Below are 17310 nucleotides of genomic sequence, written 5' to 3'. Positions count from 1 at the left end.
TAATCATATTGACTGTGCTCTGCATTGTAAAATGAAGGTTCTACTAGAATTGTTTTATTGGAGTATGTAAGAGTTGTGCTGTGAATTATCTTCACTTCTTAAATTTCCCGCAATCACTTTTTGTTACATTGCACCCTTCTTCTTGTGTCACAATTCAGGACAAAAAGCATGTTGCTTTCGAGTCTCATTCCAAAAATTCAAGCTATGCAAATGGGCAACTAAGGAACACGTTTTGAGTGGAATATAACTTTTATTAAACACAGAACTTGACAAATGATTCACGACTCATATTTCCATAACTCTCGTGAATTCAGTAACTTATATGCTTGTTTGCTTGTGAACTCGATATCCTTTTGATGTATGCTCTTTATTTATCTTTCATGCCATCGCTATTGTATACGATTATTTAAAATCATTACTAGACTGCAGACCCACAATACATTCAATGCTTAAACTAAATATCAAAATGAATCGCTATCAACACTCGTAAGAAATAGTAAAAGGAGCATCATCTATGAGGTCTTCGTCCCGCTTTTCAATTAACACAGTATGGTGTCTGATTTCTACAAAACAGCATTTCAAAATTTGGCTGATTTTGTTCAAACATACTTTATTGATTTTATATTTTGACGAGCCACGTGCAAACGTTATTACAGTTGGTACATGGTTAGATTGGGAAAACAATTGGATAATAAATGAGGTTACAGCCACTGGGTGGTTGTTATCTTTTACATAAGTTGACAATATTAGCAATCCTTGTTTTGTCATTGGTGCTGGCTTAATATGCCTAGAGAAAAGGTCAAAGTAACATTAGAACAGCCCCCTCCCCACCCTATGATCTGGCTTACCCCCAGTTTGGATGATACAGGCGTGGTATTCTGCACCTATTACCTTTGTTCAGCATGTAGGGGCCTATAACTAGCAGGGTATGGTATGTCTTGATGCTAGTCGGAGATGTTCCGTTTAGTGTTATGTGGGGAGACCTCTCTTATGTACTGTGTGTTGTAAAGGGGGGGGGGGGATTGAATGGCTTTGAATGCTTCCATCATGGGGACCCGACCATGGAGATCGGTATTTTTAGCAACCCCCGGTACTCCTCTCTTGTAATGACTGCACTTTGTGCTCCACCCCAGCGGGCTTCCTCCCGGTGCCAAGTAAATACTGTTGGGGGGCGGACCGATTTCCATCACATTGTAATGGAGCTCTTCGCTATGAGTAGGGCTTGGTCAGCGAAGTTGCACTTTCTGCGAGTTAGGACGGTGAGGCAACCCTAGTATACAGCTTTCCACTGTGTCCCATGTGGTGAGTCCTGTAATGTTTCCTATGATTTGTGTGACTTCCGATCAGAACCCTCGAAGGTGTGGGCAGGACCATAGCATGTGCAATATATCTGCCTCTTCTGCCTGGCATCTGGGGCAGAAGAACTGCGTGTTTGGATACATGCGTTGTAAGCGGTACGGGGTGAGGTAGGCCCTGTGGAGGATCATATACTGTATTAATTTAAATTTGGCGCTGCGTGACACTTTTTTTTGGGAAATATTCCAAGAGGGCGGCCTATTCCTTATCTGCCAACTCCTTCTCCAGGTCTCTGGACCACTTGTGACGTAGTCCAGTGAGGGAGGTTCCTTTGTGTGCCCGGGTTCCCTTGTATAGCCATTTTATGAGATGGCGTCCTTCGCCCATTAAGTTTACTGTGTTTATGAGCTCGTGTGTAGGGTTTTTTTCCCGATCTGGTGCCCAGTGCCTCCTCACATACCGGGTCATGGCGGCATGTAGCATAAAGAGATTGCACGGAACGCCATGTTCCAGAGCAAAGTTCTCGTGGTCCATCAGGACGCCATTAGCAAACAGTCCTCCTACTGTTGTGACCCCCCTCTAAACCACCTGAGAATTCTTCGCATAGTGATCAAGCCAGTGGGTGTGGGGATTCCTAATAGGGGAGTGTTGTTGGCATGGGGGGGGGGGGGGGGCACTGTCACGTGTATTGAAAGCCTTTTTCCAATATGAGTGCTGTACGTAAAAGCAATGGGGCTCCGGGCGGCTCGTGCTCCGGGGTAGTAGTAAGGTATGCAGGACACCTCGGTTGATGGCTTGCATTGTGTAACCCAGTTCGTGCAGGTTGCGCCCAGCAATCCAAGTAAGATAGCCAAGTAAGATAGCATGCCAAGCCCCCCCCCCCTCTGTCTGGTTCCAGCTGCAGTTTGGCTATTCCCACCCTTTTGCGACCAGTGCCCCAGATGAGGTCCGATAGGAGCATGTCTAGTGTTTTAAAAATGTAGGCAGGTATCAGTACTGACAGGTTTGTAAAGAAGTATAGCAGGCGTGGTAGTTCTACCATCTTGCAACTGCATAATTGGAGACCCCCCTCTGGAGAGCAATACTTTCAGGCCAGGGAGAAGAGGGGAAAACGACAGAAAAGCACTATGAACACTCCCTCATGGCCCATCTATTCATTACACTAGGGACTCAGTCACCGTTGGGCGCAAAAATACATTAAATCACAATAGTGACACTTAACAACTGAAATGTAATTTTCATTTATTTTATCATTTCATTATATAATTTGTGAAGATTCATTTATTCTGTCTTTTATCCATTTAAAAAAAAAATATTTCTCTAAAATTGTATACATCACAAAAAACAACATAAAGCCTGATGTCACATCAAATATACATAACACATATTTACATATATAAGATTACTCAACAAAAATAGCACCCTAGAGACATCATATCAATGCATTAATTTCACACAATCCACTCAAACACATTCAAACTCACACAAACTACATACAAATTGCGTCTGAATAAGGGGGAGAAAATCAATGACAAAAAGCTCTCCTCGACCAAATTAGATCTGAATAACTGGTCGACGCGCGTTTCGGTGGAATATGAAGAGGAATCAAACCACCTTTATCAGGACCTATCGTACCCACACAGCACCCAGGGAACCTGAAACAATATTACAAGTGTCACTATTATGAACCTATACCATATCCATTCTATTATTGATTGGACCAAACCATCCAACAAAGACCACTCTTTTTTTCAAGAAACACATAACAAAACTCACAGACATTAAGACCCAAACCACCAAGTTCTCTCAACCCCTATATTTACAAATCGGGGTGTCGAGATCATGCTTCCCAACAATCAACACATAATATTCAAAAGGAATGGAAAAAGAAGGGCGAGAAAAGACAAGAGGCGCGAAAAAACACCCACTCTATCCACCAGTGTATAGTCAAATAATTACCTTAAATACCCTACACCCCAGTGTGGAAAGTCACCAAAATCCAAAAGAAAAGTGATAAGAGAGGGCTCTAACCGCTATATTATTCTAAATAGAACCTCTACAAATAAAAATTATGTACATATAAATACTTACAAAAAGGAAAAGGAAATTACAGGGCCAATACTCACCAGCCAGTCGTTGTACTTAGAAATATTGGCACTTGTCTGTATTATAGAAAGACGACATACAATCTGTATAAACAGACAAAATTGTAAGCATGGGTGCGGATAAACAAGGGGAACTCTAGATTTGTCGTAGACAATTCCCACCAGAGTTGACCTTACCTAATGTCATAATATTGCCCAAATTATCATGTGTTAGCACTTCTTTTCTTCCTTCTCATGAAAAAGACCACGCCCTGCAGAAACAGTGTATTCTAGACAGAGAGAGACATATCTAAATAAGAATCCATTAAGTATCAAAACACCAAAGTAAAAGCCATAGGTATCCAAAATCTGCAGACTCAATCATTAAGAAAGGTACGAACCGGTGAAACATAAGTACATAGGGATCCGCGAAGAGACCTTAGTTTTTCATCTCTTCTCCATCAATTAGACATCCAAATTCTAATTCTTCACAGCTTGAAATCACTTCCTTATACAGGACAGCTTTCTGGCTAGAATAAAGGTAAAAAAATAAGTTCCTAAAGATTTCATAAGGAACCTCATTCACTGCTCTCTATTATAGTTAGTGACTCCTAGACATTGTTAAAAAAGTCAAACGGGGTAGCAAACTTGTCTCATAACCGCTACTGTTCACAAAGTAACCGTTCATTCTGGAGTGTATATTAACTCCTGTTATAATTATATCTGTATTGACCAGTATATTATTAATGCACTTAGGCACACATACAGTGCCTACTATAATAGTTGTATGTTCAAACAGAAACCCAGGTCAGATTCCTCGCATTGTGCCCCAATCATGGCTCTACTGATAGTAAAACCGTTACATATTAAACCAAAGGAAATGGCAGAAAGATATTCACGACATCCGGTAACCCTCGCAATATTTGAATATGAATACGAGAGCCCAAGTCCCATGCCTCGCATTGTTCCCACAACATAGCTCCGATAGTTATGGACCCACTCCATGTGCAAAGCGTAAATATGTCTCTAGTGGCTGTAAGTATACCTGGGGCAGAAACATATATTATGCTAAGTCTAATTACAAAGACAAACAAGCATTGGCATAGCCAATAGGTCTCGCCTTTGGAACCTTATAAGTGTTTAGCCATGCAACAGTTGCATAACTAAATACTTATAAGGTCCCAAAAGCGAGACCTATTGGCTATGCAAAGCGGCCGTGCGGCGCGATCGGGATCACATCAAACACAAAAGCGGCCGTATGGCCGAAAGTGAAAGTAATCGCGGTAAAACGCGGTGCGCGCGCCCGCGCACATGCACTGTAGCTCTAGGCTGGCCTGGTAGCACTTTGTTATAACCTGTTGTGTTGTGTGCATCTTCCTCATTGCTATTCTGTCCCTTGCTGCTCAGCCATGTGTGATGTCACTTAGAATGTTGGGTGTGAGGGACTGGAGGAGTTGGCAGTTGGAAGAGATGGGGCTGAGCAGCAGGGAGGCTGCTCCTGGTGGGGCTCTACTGGATATCTGAGGCCTTACTGATGATCTTTATATGGACTTTGTTACCTGTCAAATAAACCTACAACCTGTTCTAAGCGGCCTGTCTACGAGACATCTTTCATTATTACACTGGCGACGACTGGAAAGAACTTACGTGTGCTACTTCAATGGACTATGGTTTCTGTTGCTTAAAGGATTTTCAAGAGAAAAAGAAAAATTTCAAGAGAACTTTCAATCTGGTTGCTGATAGAAACTGTACTGAAACTGTGAGTAAAGTGGAATTACAAGCTGCGTATTTGCTGAAGGAAACTGTACTGTAACTAAAGATGTGTGTAAAGTGATTGTTACTGGAAAAAGAAAAAGGAACTTCAAGAGAAATTTCAAGTAAAGAAACTTCAAGTGAAATTGCATATTTTCAGGAAGCTGGCACTTAAGAGCCCCACCAGTGACCACTCCATCGGTCGCCCTAATGGGAGTGTCAGTTTTTTTTTTTTTGAAACCCAACTTTCTGTACAAGACTTTCTTGTTCTCTCCATGTTAAAGTGAACCTACATGTTGTGGAGGAAAGGTTGTGAATACCTTGTGAAAAGCAGATTTGGAAATTGCTGCCATCCAGGAAGCATTGCCTGCTTTGCCCCAGCTTTCTGTTTTGGGAGAGGAAATGACCCTCCTGTTTTGAAATACTTCAGTTGGGAAATGTTTGCTACGTGACTGTGTTGTTGTGGAGTTACACGAGATTGGTGCAGTGAGATGCTGAGATGCTGTGAACGTGAGCCTCGACGCTCGTGAGGTAAAGGAGCGAAGCGATCTAAAAGAAATTGGCACCAAAAACGAACTTTAGTGCAGGTCTGACTTCCCTGCATAGCACAATGCTTGTGGCACGTTTGTATTCTGTGAGGCACTGACTGACTAGAAAAGAAGAAATTTACTTTAAGACTTTGTTTTTGTCCGTTCAATAACTGCCGTCTTGAAGTTTAAAACGCTCAAGCGCGAGTTACAATCAGCGCGCGCAGTCTTACCTGATGTTGATTGTCTTGCGATCCTCTCCGATGCTTCAGGCTGCTCGCGGTGTGTGCCTGCTTCTGGACGCCTGCATGCACGGGCGCGCTGTAAGCCATCCGGCCCAGCGTCATTTTTGTGCCGCCATCTTAGGGTTGCCTACATTGTGTGGGATCGTCGTGGGATCATCGTGCAATCGTCTGTGGCCAACCATGGTGGGAGTGTACTTTCTTCACGTTGTGATCTACGTTCCGGATTAAGCACATGCGCGTTGGTGCGCAAAACCTCTACTCTGCTAATTCACTACGTCGTGTGGGGCTGAAGAGGATGTCTGCTCGTTGGAACTGCTGAGCTGCATTTTTGGATCCTGGTTCATTCGTGACTCCACGTTGAATCTTGCTCTTTGTCATGATCGACTCATTTCTTATTGAGGTACTGTTTCTCGAGGGTGTCAGAGATTCTCACTTCCGACATTACAAAGTTGCTGGAGGGCAGTTGTTCCATGTACTTTCTTATGTATATGCTTTGTGTGGGGAGGTACACAGTGCACAGTTGAGGTGCAGTTCTTAACACTTCTGGGGTGAACTTGTTGCGTACCAGCGAATTGGAGAGCGGCAGTTACATGCCTTCTGAGTTTAAGGGAGGTGTTTTTCCCCTATAGGGTGACGTAGTTCCCCTATTTCTAAGTTTAAGGGAGGTGTTTTTTTTTCTCCTATAGGGTTCCCCTATTTCTGTGATTGGTATCATAGGGAGGTTTAGTTTCCCTATTTCTGTGTCTAAGGGAGGTGTTTTTCCCCTATAGGGTGACGTTGTTCCCCCTATTTCCGACTTTAAGGGAGGTGTTTTTCCCCTATAGGGTGACGTTGTTCCCCTATTTCTGTAATTTGTATCATAGGGAGGTCTATTTTCCCTATTTCTGTGTCTAGGGAGGTGTTTTTCCCCTTTAGGGTGACGTTGTTCCCCTATTTCTGTGTCTATGGGAGGTGTTTTTCCCCTATAGGGTTAGTTGTTGCCCTATTTCTGTAATTTGTATCATAGGGAAGTTTATTTTCCCTATTTCCGAGTTTATGGGAGGTGTTTTCCCCTATGGGGTGGTGTGTTTACCCCATTGCTGTTCGTTTGTTGGTGGTGTTTGCCATCTAATTTTTTCCCTAGGGAGGGGGATGGGGTTTGTTATGGATTTTCTTGCAAGTATTTTCTGATCTGTTGTATGTTTACTTGCATAATGAATTTTCTGTTTATGTATGCAATGGTATTTTGGTTATATCTTGATTTTATGCATTTGTATCTTTATGCTTTGTTTTCGTAAGGAAGGGAGATGTGTTATAACCTGTTGTGTTGTGTGCATCTTCCTCATTGCTATTCTGTCCCTTGCTGCTCAGCCATGTGTGATGTCACTTAGAATGTTGGGTGTGAGGGACTGGAGGAGTTGGCAGTTGGAAGAGATGGGGCTGAGCAGCAGGGAGGCTGCTCCTGGTGGGGCTCTACTGGATATCTGAGGCCTTACTGATGATCTTTATATGGACTTTGTTACCTGTCAAATAAACCTACAACCTGTTCTAAGCGGCCTGTCTACGAGACATCTTTCATTATTACACACTTTTTGGAGCCCTCTCAAAAAGTCTCGCCAGACCAGCGCATGCGCTGGGTCAGGCGAGACCTAAAAAAAGGTATATATGACCTCACAAGAAAGGCGTTATATGGCTTAGCTCCTATATAGCCGACCCCCAAAGTGCTCACCTCTTAGCGGAAAGTTGATTCTTCAATTCCACGACGCCCACATCTCACTAGCAGTGACGTGAACCGTAAACGGACCACAACCTATAAATAAGCCGCTCCTAATTGGAAAACCGGCGCGAAGGTTAGAACGTGTCGCATACATCGCTATGGATATAGGACTATTAAAAAAAGTCTTTGCTAAAGAGCGACATCTTGTAATGTGCACAGTTGTTTATATATTTAATGTCCCAATGGACAAGAAATCGACAAAATAAGTCCAACCATAATTAGGAAGATATTAAATAAGTGGAATTGTATTATATTTAAACAATGAGGCATATTCGCATACCAAGTCATAAGTCAAATATTTAAAATATAAAATCAACCAACCATTGAGATACTAATCTCCTATATACCTTTCCTTGATACCAACAAATCGGCAATATTGGTTTAAGTATCAAAAAAACTATGTCAAACACATGAACCAATATTTCATTAATCAAAGGAAATAGATTTTCTATTGGAAAAACCTACAGTTGACTAGAATACAAACAACACGCCTACACAAAGTAATCTTCCTCTATATCCTGTCAGGAGCTGTGTACATAGTCATCAAGTGCAAATATATTTAAAATCTCATCTTGTACTCAATTATTGCACCCATACGACCATTCTAAACGGCCCCAACCGAAAATCTGTGAATGGCATCTAATAGTTGACACACAAGAGATAACACTGTTATTTCAGTCAACAGAGAATTATCTCTATTCTGTGTACTCCACAGCTGTTGCGAAAAATGGCTAATTTTAGGTACCGCCAGAAATTAACACCATGGTGCAGATAACAATAAAAGCATGCTCAGGACTTAGTGGTATGCCAGTCTATATCATCATTTAGCCCATCTTTCACACTATTTAGATGAAAAATCCAAAACGTTTGTCGTTTCTTGCGTGTTATTTGTACTGTTTGGCCTGCCTTACCCAGGACCTTTTCTATGGTACACCATTTCAAGTCTTTCTCTGAGTGTTGTTTATCCAAGAAATGTTGTACCAATGGTGCCGTACACTTACCTGTCCTTATTGCAGATTTATGCTCACTGAATGTTTGGTGGAATTCACGTCCAGTCTCACCAACATAGGCCAACCCACATGGGCAAAACAATATATAAATAATATTGCTGCTCCTGCAATTTGTGAGATGCCTGAGTTTGACAGTTTTCTCCTTGTAACTAAAAGATTCAGTAACTAATGCTGCATCACAGGCATGGCATGCTCCACATTTGTGATTCCCTAAAATCAAAGGTAATCCAGTGATGGTAGTCTGACGCTGAATGTCAGGGACTTTCTGTCTTGTATGGACCAGGAGGTCTTTAAAATTGCGATTCCTCCTATATGCCACCAATGGTTGTTTAAGTTGGGCCCCATTTTCATCTGTGTTCAAAATCTTCCAATTCTTATTGATCAAATTTTTTATTTTGTAGTTTAAAGTAGAATTGTTGATAACACATGTAATCTGATCCCTTTGTGCACGATTAGGGCCTTGTAGGAGAGCATCACGATTATAATATTTTGTTCTTTTATATGCATGTCTTACAAGATGGTGCGAGTAACTACGGTCTAATAATCGTTTTTCCAGGGCATCTCCATGTTTATGGAAATCCACCATGTTCGTGCAGTTACGACGAACATGGAGGAACTCCCCAAAGGGGATTGAATCTTTTTGGCAAGTTGGATGGAAGCTTTGATACTGTAATATAGTATTCTTTGCTGTGGGTTTCCTGAATAGACTAACTTGCAAGGTACCCTCTGATCCAAAGATTACAGTGTCTAGAAATTCCACCTGCTTAGAGTCAAATTTCGCAGTAAATTTCAAGTTCTTATCACTAGCATTAAGCCAGAGAATATACTCTTGGAGTGTCTCAATGTCACCTCTCCAAATGAAAAAAATATCATCAATAAAGCGCTTCCAAACAAAAACATTCTCAAAAAATGGTGCTGCTTCATTAAAAACATTCCTCAGCTCCCACTCACCCATATAGGTGTTCGCTACGCTCGGCGCGCAGGAAGCACCCATACTGGTGCCCTTAATCTGCTGATAAAGGGATCCATTAAAATCAAAGAAATTGTTCAACAGAACTATCTCCAAGCACTGTAGAATGAAACCATCCGGTCTCTCACCTGGGGATCGCTGAAGCAATGCCGCTACTGCATGTAACGCTTGACATTGAGGGATATTTGTATATAATGCCTCAATGTCAAGCGTCACCAGAACATCAGTGTTTGGGTTATATGATAGACCCTCTATTTTATTGATGACCTCGCCCGTGTCACGAATAAAAGAGGTATAGTTCTGTGTAAGTGGACAAAGATAGGAATCCACATATTTAGACAAGGGCTCCGTACTTGAGCCAATCGTTGAAATACAAGGCCGGAGTTACAGGACATGATTTGTTCAAGAAGTTCTACTCTTCTGCACAGATAAGACCATCTTCAAATGCCACATGAGTAATTTCTCAAATGTGTGCACTCAATCTCGTAAGTTCTCTCAAGTGCGACCTTTTATAATGCTCCGGAACTGCCAACATCTCCAGAATCTTAGTATTATAATCAGATTTATTCATAATGACAATTCCACCCTCTTTGTCACAGGGTTTCACAATAAGGTCATTATTGAGTTTGATTTTCTCAAGGGCTCTATTATCTTTTTGCGACAACTTATGTTGTAATCTACATGGACGTTTTACAATGCGTGCAATGTCTTTTAAGACGTTTTGCTCAAAAATATTAACCTCCGGACCTACCATATCCAGAGTTGGAGTAAAAACGGAAGGAGGTTTGCATTGAGATTGGTTCACTTCTAAGGAGTCTGATGGTCTGTCCAAGAAGAATTTCTTTAGCCTAACTTTTCTGAAAAAGGCGTATAGATCTTCATGTAGTTTGAAGGTATTAAGGCGAGTACTGGGAACAAATGATAAGCTGTGGCTAAGAACTGAGGTTTCTTCAGTACTAAGATCCAACGTGGAGAGATTATAGATAGGCAATACATCTTTGGTATTATTATTACAGCTAGTCCTTGCCCTATCTACCACCAGGACTGCTGATTTCGGGTCTTCATATACAGTTGCTAAGGTTGAGGGCTCATCTGCTGTTGTTCCTTTCTTCCTTGTGGCCATCCCTTGTTTCTCCCCCTGTACTGGCCCACCGGTAAAAAAATGTCCCTGACCATGGAAAGAGTGCTGAGTCTGTCTACCCCTATAAAGTATGGGGTTATACTGAGCTCCACCCATTTCTTGGGGATTGTCATTGTTCGAGATGAGTAGGTGTCTGAAAAATGTATAGTCCTTTTCCTATAGTTGTTAATGGGACCAGTATGATAGTTGCCTTGATTCCAATCCTGATAATAGGATGAGTTCAAATGGGGATATGCCTTCTCTTGGGTATACCACCTAATATCCTTCCTCAACTTTTCTGATTTTTTTATTAATAAGCTATGTTTCAAAGTCCTTCATATCAGTATGGATCTTGTCTAGTCTGGCCTTGGCTTCCTCCAGAGCTGTAGAAGAATTCAATTTGTCTTCCAAAGCAAGTAGTTCTTGGCTCAAAACTGCCATAATCTCTTTCGTGGTTTCAATTATTAAAATCATCCAATCCCTGGAGCAGCGGTTCGCTATAAGTGACCACCGCTCCAGGAATTTACTGACCTCAACAAATAGTGCTGGTATATTCCGCACCCTTAAACCGGATGGAATCACTCCTAATTTTAAATACTCAAGCATATAGTGTGCATATGATTCCATGCTCTTGAATTTCTTCTTCAGATTCAGTAAATTTTGCCATTCACCATTATCTCTCTGAGGTACCAAGGTGGAGCTACTACTAGTCATCATTTGTCCTATTAGTGAGGAAAAATTCTCATCAGAGAAGCCAAAAGTTTTCAGCCCCTCCATAATCAATGGCACAAAAATTTCTTTTAAGGAACAGCTATACAGATATGCTGAGTAAAGACACGATCTCCACAATTATTACCCTCGTATTTTCCCAATTCAAAGAAAACTAAAGAAAGAAAAGACTGTGAAAAGAAGATACACCATAGAAACCCATCCAAAAATAAAACAAACAACAACAGAGACACTTATATTAATACAGTCGGTCCAATCAATTGTAATTTTACCGTATGCAAAACTAATCTTTCACACAATCCCACAGTTCAAAAACCGTGAATGCAACTGCATAATTGGGGACCCCCTCTGGAAAGCAATACTTTCAGGCCATCTTGCCCATAACAGAGAGCAGTAACGAGGTCTAGAAGGCTGTCTGGGAGTGTAGTGCCCTCGCTGTTCTCGTCGGGTTGCCCTCCAGTGGATCCTGCGGGCCCCTATAAATTTGACTGCCTAAGTATTTGAAATTGTTTTTTGCCACTGAGCGAGAGAGCTTCCCAAACGTGATAGTTTCCGGACGCTCTCCAGGGTGAAAGAAAAACACCTGAGACTTCGCCTCGTTTATGGCGAGGCCCAAAATGTGTTCAAATTCCTGTAAAATGCTTGGCATCGGCTCCAAGTCACCTGTCGGGTCATGGGTATATGAAATGAGGTTGTCTGCATATGCTAACAGCACATGCATGGCGTTTCCCACTCTGATTTCTATTAGCTCTGCTTCCCTCCACAATTTATTAGCAAGGGGTTCAAGCTCCAGCACAAAGAGCAGTGGCGACAGGGGGAAGCCCTGTCATGTTCCCCATGCCCACTGGGTAATATCGCGAGATGCGGACTCCGGTTTCGACACGTGCCATGGGGGCCTTATACAGAAGTTGAACCCATTTCAGATGCCAAACTTTTCCATGGCCTTTACCATGTATTCCCATTTAAGTGTATCAAAAGCCTGTCGCAGGTCTAGGGAGGTGCATCCAGCATTCAAGCGTTCTCGTGGAGTGGCCTCCATGACATGGTACATACGTCTAATGTTCAGGGATGTGTTGCGGGTTGGGACAAAACTGCATTGATCTGTGTGGATTAATTTTGGTAGGTGAGGGCGTAACCGGCGGGCCAATATCTTGCTTAGTGTCTTGTATTCTGTGGTAAGGAGACATCAGAAGCACTGAAGCCCCACTACTTTTGCTCCGCCTTTGAAGAAGCAAATATTAAATTATATTCGGCTAGCCTAATTAGTTGCAAGTTATTAGCATTCGAAACTTGTGATTTTAAACAAATGAATTCCCTGCATGTGAAACACGTTGGTTTTATAAGCACCGTTTATGTGACTGTGCGCCAACAGAAGATGCAACTGTGAGTAAAAAAAGCCCAGAGTATACTTACTATAGGAATTTGGTCTTCCGCTGCCTGCTGGTGTGCATCTGTTTTCCATACAAAAAGTACTACTGAGAGGTTAGACTTGTACATATTGTAGTTAATTTTTCGGTAATTTACCTCTGGAATGGAGACTCAAATATGGTAAAGGGGTTATTCGAACAGCACAATTAAAGGTTCATGTTTAATGCATAAAGAAGACCGACATCCCAAAAATGTTCGTAGTGGCATTTGCTCTTAAAAGTACACGGGACTAGCACGATCCAAGAAACCCTGAAGGGGGGGGGGGGGGGGCAGTTATCAGGGGTGTTTAACAGGCTCCCGCATCTTAACACTGGCGCATGCTGCAGACTCCGCCTCTTATCCAAAGCCGAGCATGGAAGGGGAGAAGGGAGCCCCTGGGAGATGGGAAACTAGCACAAAGAGGAGGCCAGAGCTTCATAAACTGGAGCAAAGAGGGAGGAAACTAAGGCAGGAGAAGCCGATGGCGAACAGGAACGATAAAAAACAGAAATATACATCCCAGGGGGGAAGGAAACATGAGCGCCTAGGGGGGAGAGGAAACACAAGCGACAAAAGGGCCTGGGGAGGGGCGGGGGGGGGGGTAGGAAAGAAGTGCGACTGGCGGGGGGTGGCACAAGCGACTGTGGGGGTGCGGGGGGAGGAAAGTTATCAGGGATGTTTAACAGTCTCCCGCATCTTAACACTGGATGTGAAGAGTTGACATGGTAAAGTAAGACAGTGAAAGTGAACACGAGGGTCAAATTGCGGCCGAGTGGTGCTAATGACCCGGCTTAATGAGCTTTGACCCACATGGCGGCTGAGAGAGACAGGTTGTGAAGGGATCAAAACCTCTCTTCTCCACCCAGACGCCTTTTTGTGAATACACACAATGCAATACCTGCAGCACGACGGTACAGCCCTTGAGTACCGTTCCACATTATCGAAGATAGTTTAACACACTGAAGACCGACACACGATTGTTATGGGCTTCGCATGTGTCAATAACTGTGTTACAAACAATACGCCATTCGGGAGTGGTTTAATTACACCCACTTGCTATACCATGCAGCTTGATATTGTGAGTAACACCGTTACTCGCCATTGATTGCCGTCCCGTTGGGATAAGTATTCCTCTTGTTGCAAACACCTTTTTTAGTCCTTTGATCAACAACTACATGCGCCGCTATCTAACGACGCATCACGGTGTCTTGCTCGCTAGTTTACACGTCGTTGCCTAGCAATGAGACACGTCATTTCTCCCAGAACGTATCACATGACTTTATGGTGTTTTGTCCGCTAGGTTACACGTCGTTGCCTAGCAATGAGACACGTCATTTCTCCCAGAACCTATCACATGACTTCACCTAGCAACGTGATACGTCATGACGTGCTATGACACATTCGGTGACTCACCCGGAAATAGAGTATATCTCCCCGTACTCTCTTCCATTACTCACCACCCCGGTTCCTGGTGGTCTGGGTAGGTCGTTTGCTTGAACGTGAATCCACGTTGGTGAGTACTTAAGCTAATTGTCTTTTTCCCCCCATTTGTGGAGCTGCATCTGCCTACTGGCTATCGGAGCCCTCCTGATTGATCCTTTCGGATACTACGTACCGAGGCCAAGACACCCTTGCCCGGTCCTCAGATCCGTTATGTTTTGATCTGCCTGGGTTTTGGTCTGCTGTGGCTGCTCCCGGCTGCCCGTTATCCTTTACAACCGTTACCACCAACTTTGGGATGGCAACCACTTGTTCGTCTTCAACCACTAAAGGTACATTTAATAATTGTTTTTCTGGTACCTTCCATGTTTATACAGGACCCAATCGGTGTCCCCTCTTTTAGCCGCCAGTACCGTTGCTAACAATATTAGCAACCCCATTAGGTGAGTGTCCTTGCTTTCTTCCGTAGAACTATTGCCAACCTCCTAGTGGTTTTTATCTCTCCCCACCCTCCACTCCCGAATGGCTTTTTAGGCACTGCAATGTAATTAAATTTTGTGGTGCACGCCTCTAGCACGGTGATATTCACGACACAACTGTTCACAATTATGTACAGTATGAAGAGCTTTTTTAGAATCGTTATAACTTTTTCTCATCTTCAACAGGTAACAGACCATAGGAAGTGGTATGTAGATGTCACTTTACCACGTAATGTAGACAGCCTTATTTGATCCTGATGAATTGCCTTGATCCTCCTGACACAAACGGCAAGAAACATGTTGATCCAATAGAGTAGAGCTTATGTCTAGATACCTGATTCCTAGCACCTAGCCACTCTACACCATTTTAATAGGGCAGTTTACCCTTGGAATAAAATATTAATTAGGACTAACTGACCCCTTTTAACCTTTTTTCTGCTACATCACCTCACACTAGGCCCCTCACCCCCAATCACCCATCGGCAGGAACAAAAGATCCCCGACAAAGAGCCCCGATTTCGGGAGCCCGTCAAGGATTGCAGCGCCGACTTGACGAGGGGCAGTGCTCATATGATGAAGCATGACACCTAGCTTGCTGGGTGTGTGAGAGCACTAGTTCCACCAAGGGAATTCCCCTTTGTCTTCCCCTGATTATTTTCATTTCACCATTGACCGGTTGAGATACTATCTCACCTGCTCCATTAACTCCTCTTCGCTACTGTACACGAGGAACTTTGTACCCTTTATTGTTGCTAGCACTTTGAAATACTCACACACTAAATTTCTTGCAGAGCAAGCGCATGCGCTGGCTCAACGAGACCTAAAAATATTTTTGGGTCTTGAAAAGCACACATTGCCATAGTGTATTCAGTGGCATTGTAGGGGGCTTCCTTTTGGGTGAATTCTCCTTTTTAGGAAAAGGAAGAATGCTGTCACTAACAGTTAGCCAGTGGCTGAAGAAGCGGGTGAAAGAATAAGGTGAATTACACAATAAAAGACAAGTGGATGAAAAGGGATGACAAAGTCCATATTAGTAAGAACATTAAACATATCATTTTAGTACAATTAAAATGTCTTGGCTTACGAAAATATTGGTCTTGATAGAGTTGCACTGATTAAAAAAGAATTTATAGTTCAGGGTTCTAGAGCTGAGCTGCAAAGGAACCATAAAGAAACAATACAAAAATTAAATCAAAAAAAAAAAACAAGCATTGAAAATCCAATAGGCCTCGCCTTTGATTAAGTTAAAGCCATTTGCTTTGCTAATGGTATTGTATAGCAAAGCAAATGGCTTTAACTTGATGAAAGGCGAGACCTATTGCATTTTTAATGCTTGTTATCTTTTGCTTGCTTGTTTATCATTTCAACTCGGGACTGCTTCCTCAACTTTACTCCGCATTCCACCCGCTCCAATTTGTTGCTTACATTCCTACTTACATTCCTCTGGGAAAAACAAGACTTTCGCTGAACAATTTACTTAAGTGCTGGGAAAAAGAGATTGCAGCTGATAGCACATTCCTTTTTGACTTCAACCTATACTGAGGTGATCAGAACGACCCACATGTTTCTCTTCCCACCTCATACTTCGGTAACATTAATCTCACTCAACTCTGCTTGAATCCTATGCACACAAATGGATCTGCATTGGATCCTTTGATTGCTAAATAGATTGATCTATACTTCCAGGAGAGTGGTCGCCCATTTGTATCTCCAGGAAACTGCTTCCCACTGAAGCAAGAACGTATTCTAACATGTCTGTAACACTCATAAGGCACTACATGGGAATTCCCCAAACTACTTCAATCAAACTCCTGATCACTGGAGGGCAGTGCCAACTGAGAACCACAGGCACTCTAGGGAGCGCTCTACCTTCAGACATCATGACTGTCCCTTCCAACGATTTATTCCCAAACCAGCTGAAAAGCCTATTACTGGAAGATTACTTTCAACTATAGTCACCGAAACTACATTTCTGAAATCATCCTTCCGTTTGCTCTTAAATCCTTCAATGCACACTATCCCAAGCTCTGTTTTTGCATATATATACATTTATATATTGCTTCATTAGTAATTTCTGACTTGCTAAACACATTCGATCTTCTCCCCCTTTCCCAGGAAGGAAGACTGTAGCTAATTCTCCCCCGCCTTTACATATATGATGGTTTTCTATATGTTGTGGGAACAATCATCTGTTAAAATCGGGGCCACTTAAATTATGCAATTGTGTGACCGCATTTATGCCCGCATATTTATGGATCTGCATAATTTGCTACATAATCCATCATTTACCAGCACTGGTATGCCTGCCTTGTTCTTCTCCTCTTCTAAAAGTGTAAGAAGGTTCTGATATAACAGGTTATCATTGTATAAAGTGTTTTCTTTCTTCTGTTCTTAGTTGTTGCAATTAAACTTGCTACAAAAAAACAAAACTGCAAATGGGAACCTAGAAATGCGCAGGGTCTCGGGCAGGAATGGGTTAAAGGTGCCTCGGGATG

General features: G+C 42.5%; 1 protein-coding gene across 4 annotated transcripts in view; it reads left to right on the top strand.

Moving 5' to 3' along the window:
- The window catches only part of SLC30A9 (solute carrier family 30 member 9), an 800207-nt gene that overhangs the window by 770 nt on the left and 782127 nt on the right, over positions 1-17310 (top strand). The gene's annotated exons all lie outside the window — the stretch shown is intronic.

The sequence above is a fragment of the Triturus cristatus genome, chromosome 2_2 (assembly GCF_964204655.1).
Source record: "Triturus cristatus chromosome 2_2, aTriCri1.1, whole genome shotgun sequence".
In the NCBI taxonomy this organism is placed as follows: domain Eukaryota; kingdom Metazoa; phylum Chordata; class Amphibia; order Caudata; family Salamandridae; genus Triturus; species Triturus cristatus.
The sequence above is the reverse complement of the archived record's forward strand: the minus strand, read 5'-3'. Positions and strand labels throughout refer to the sequence as shown.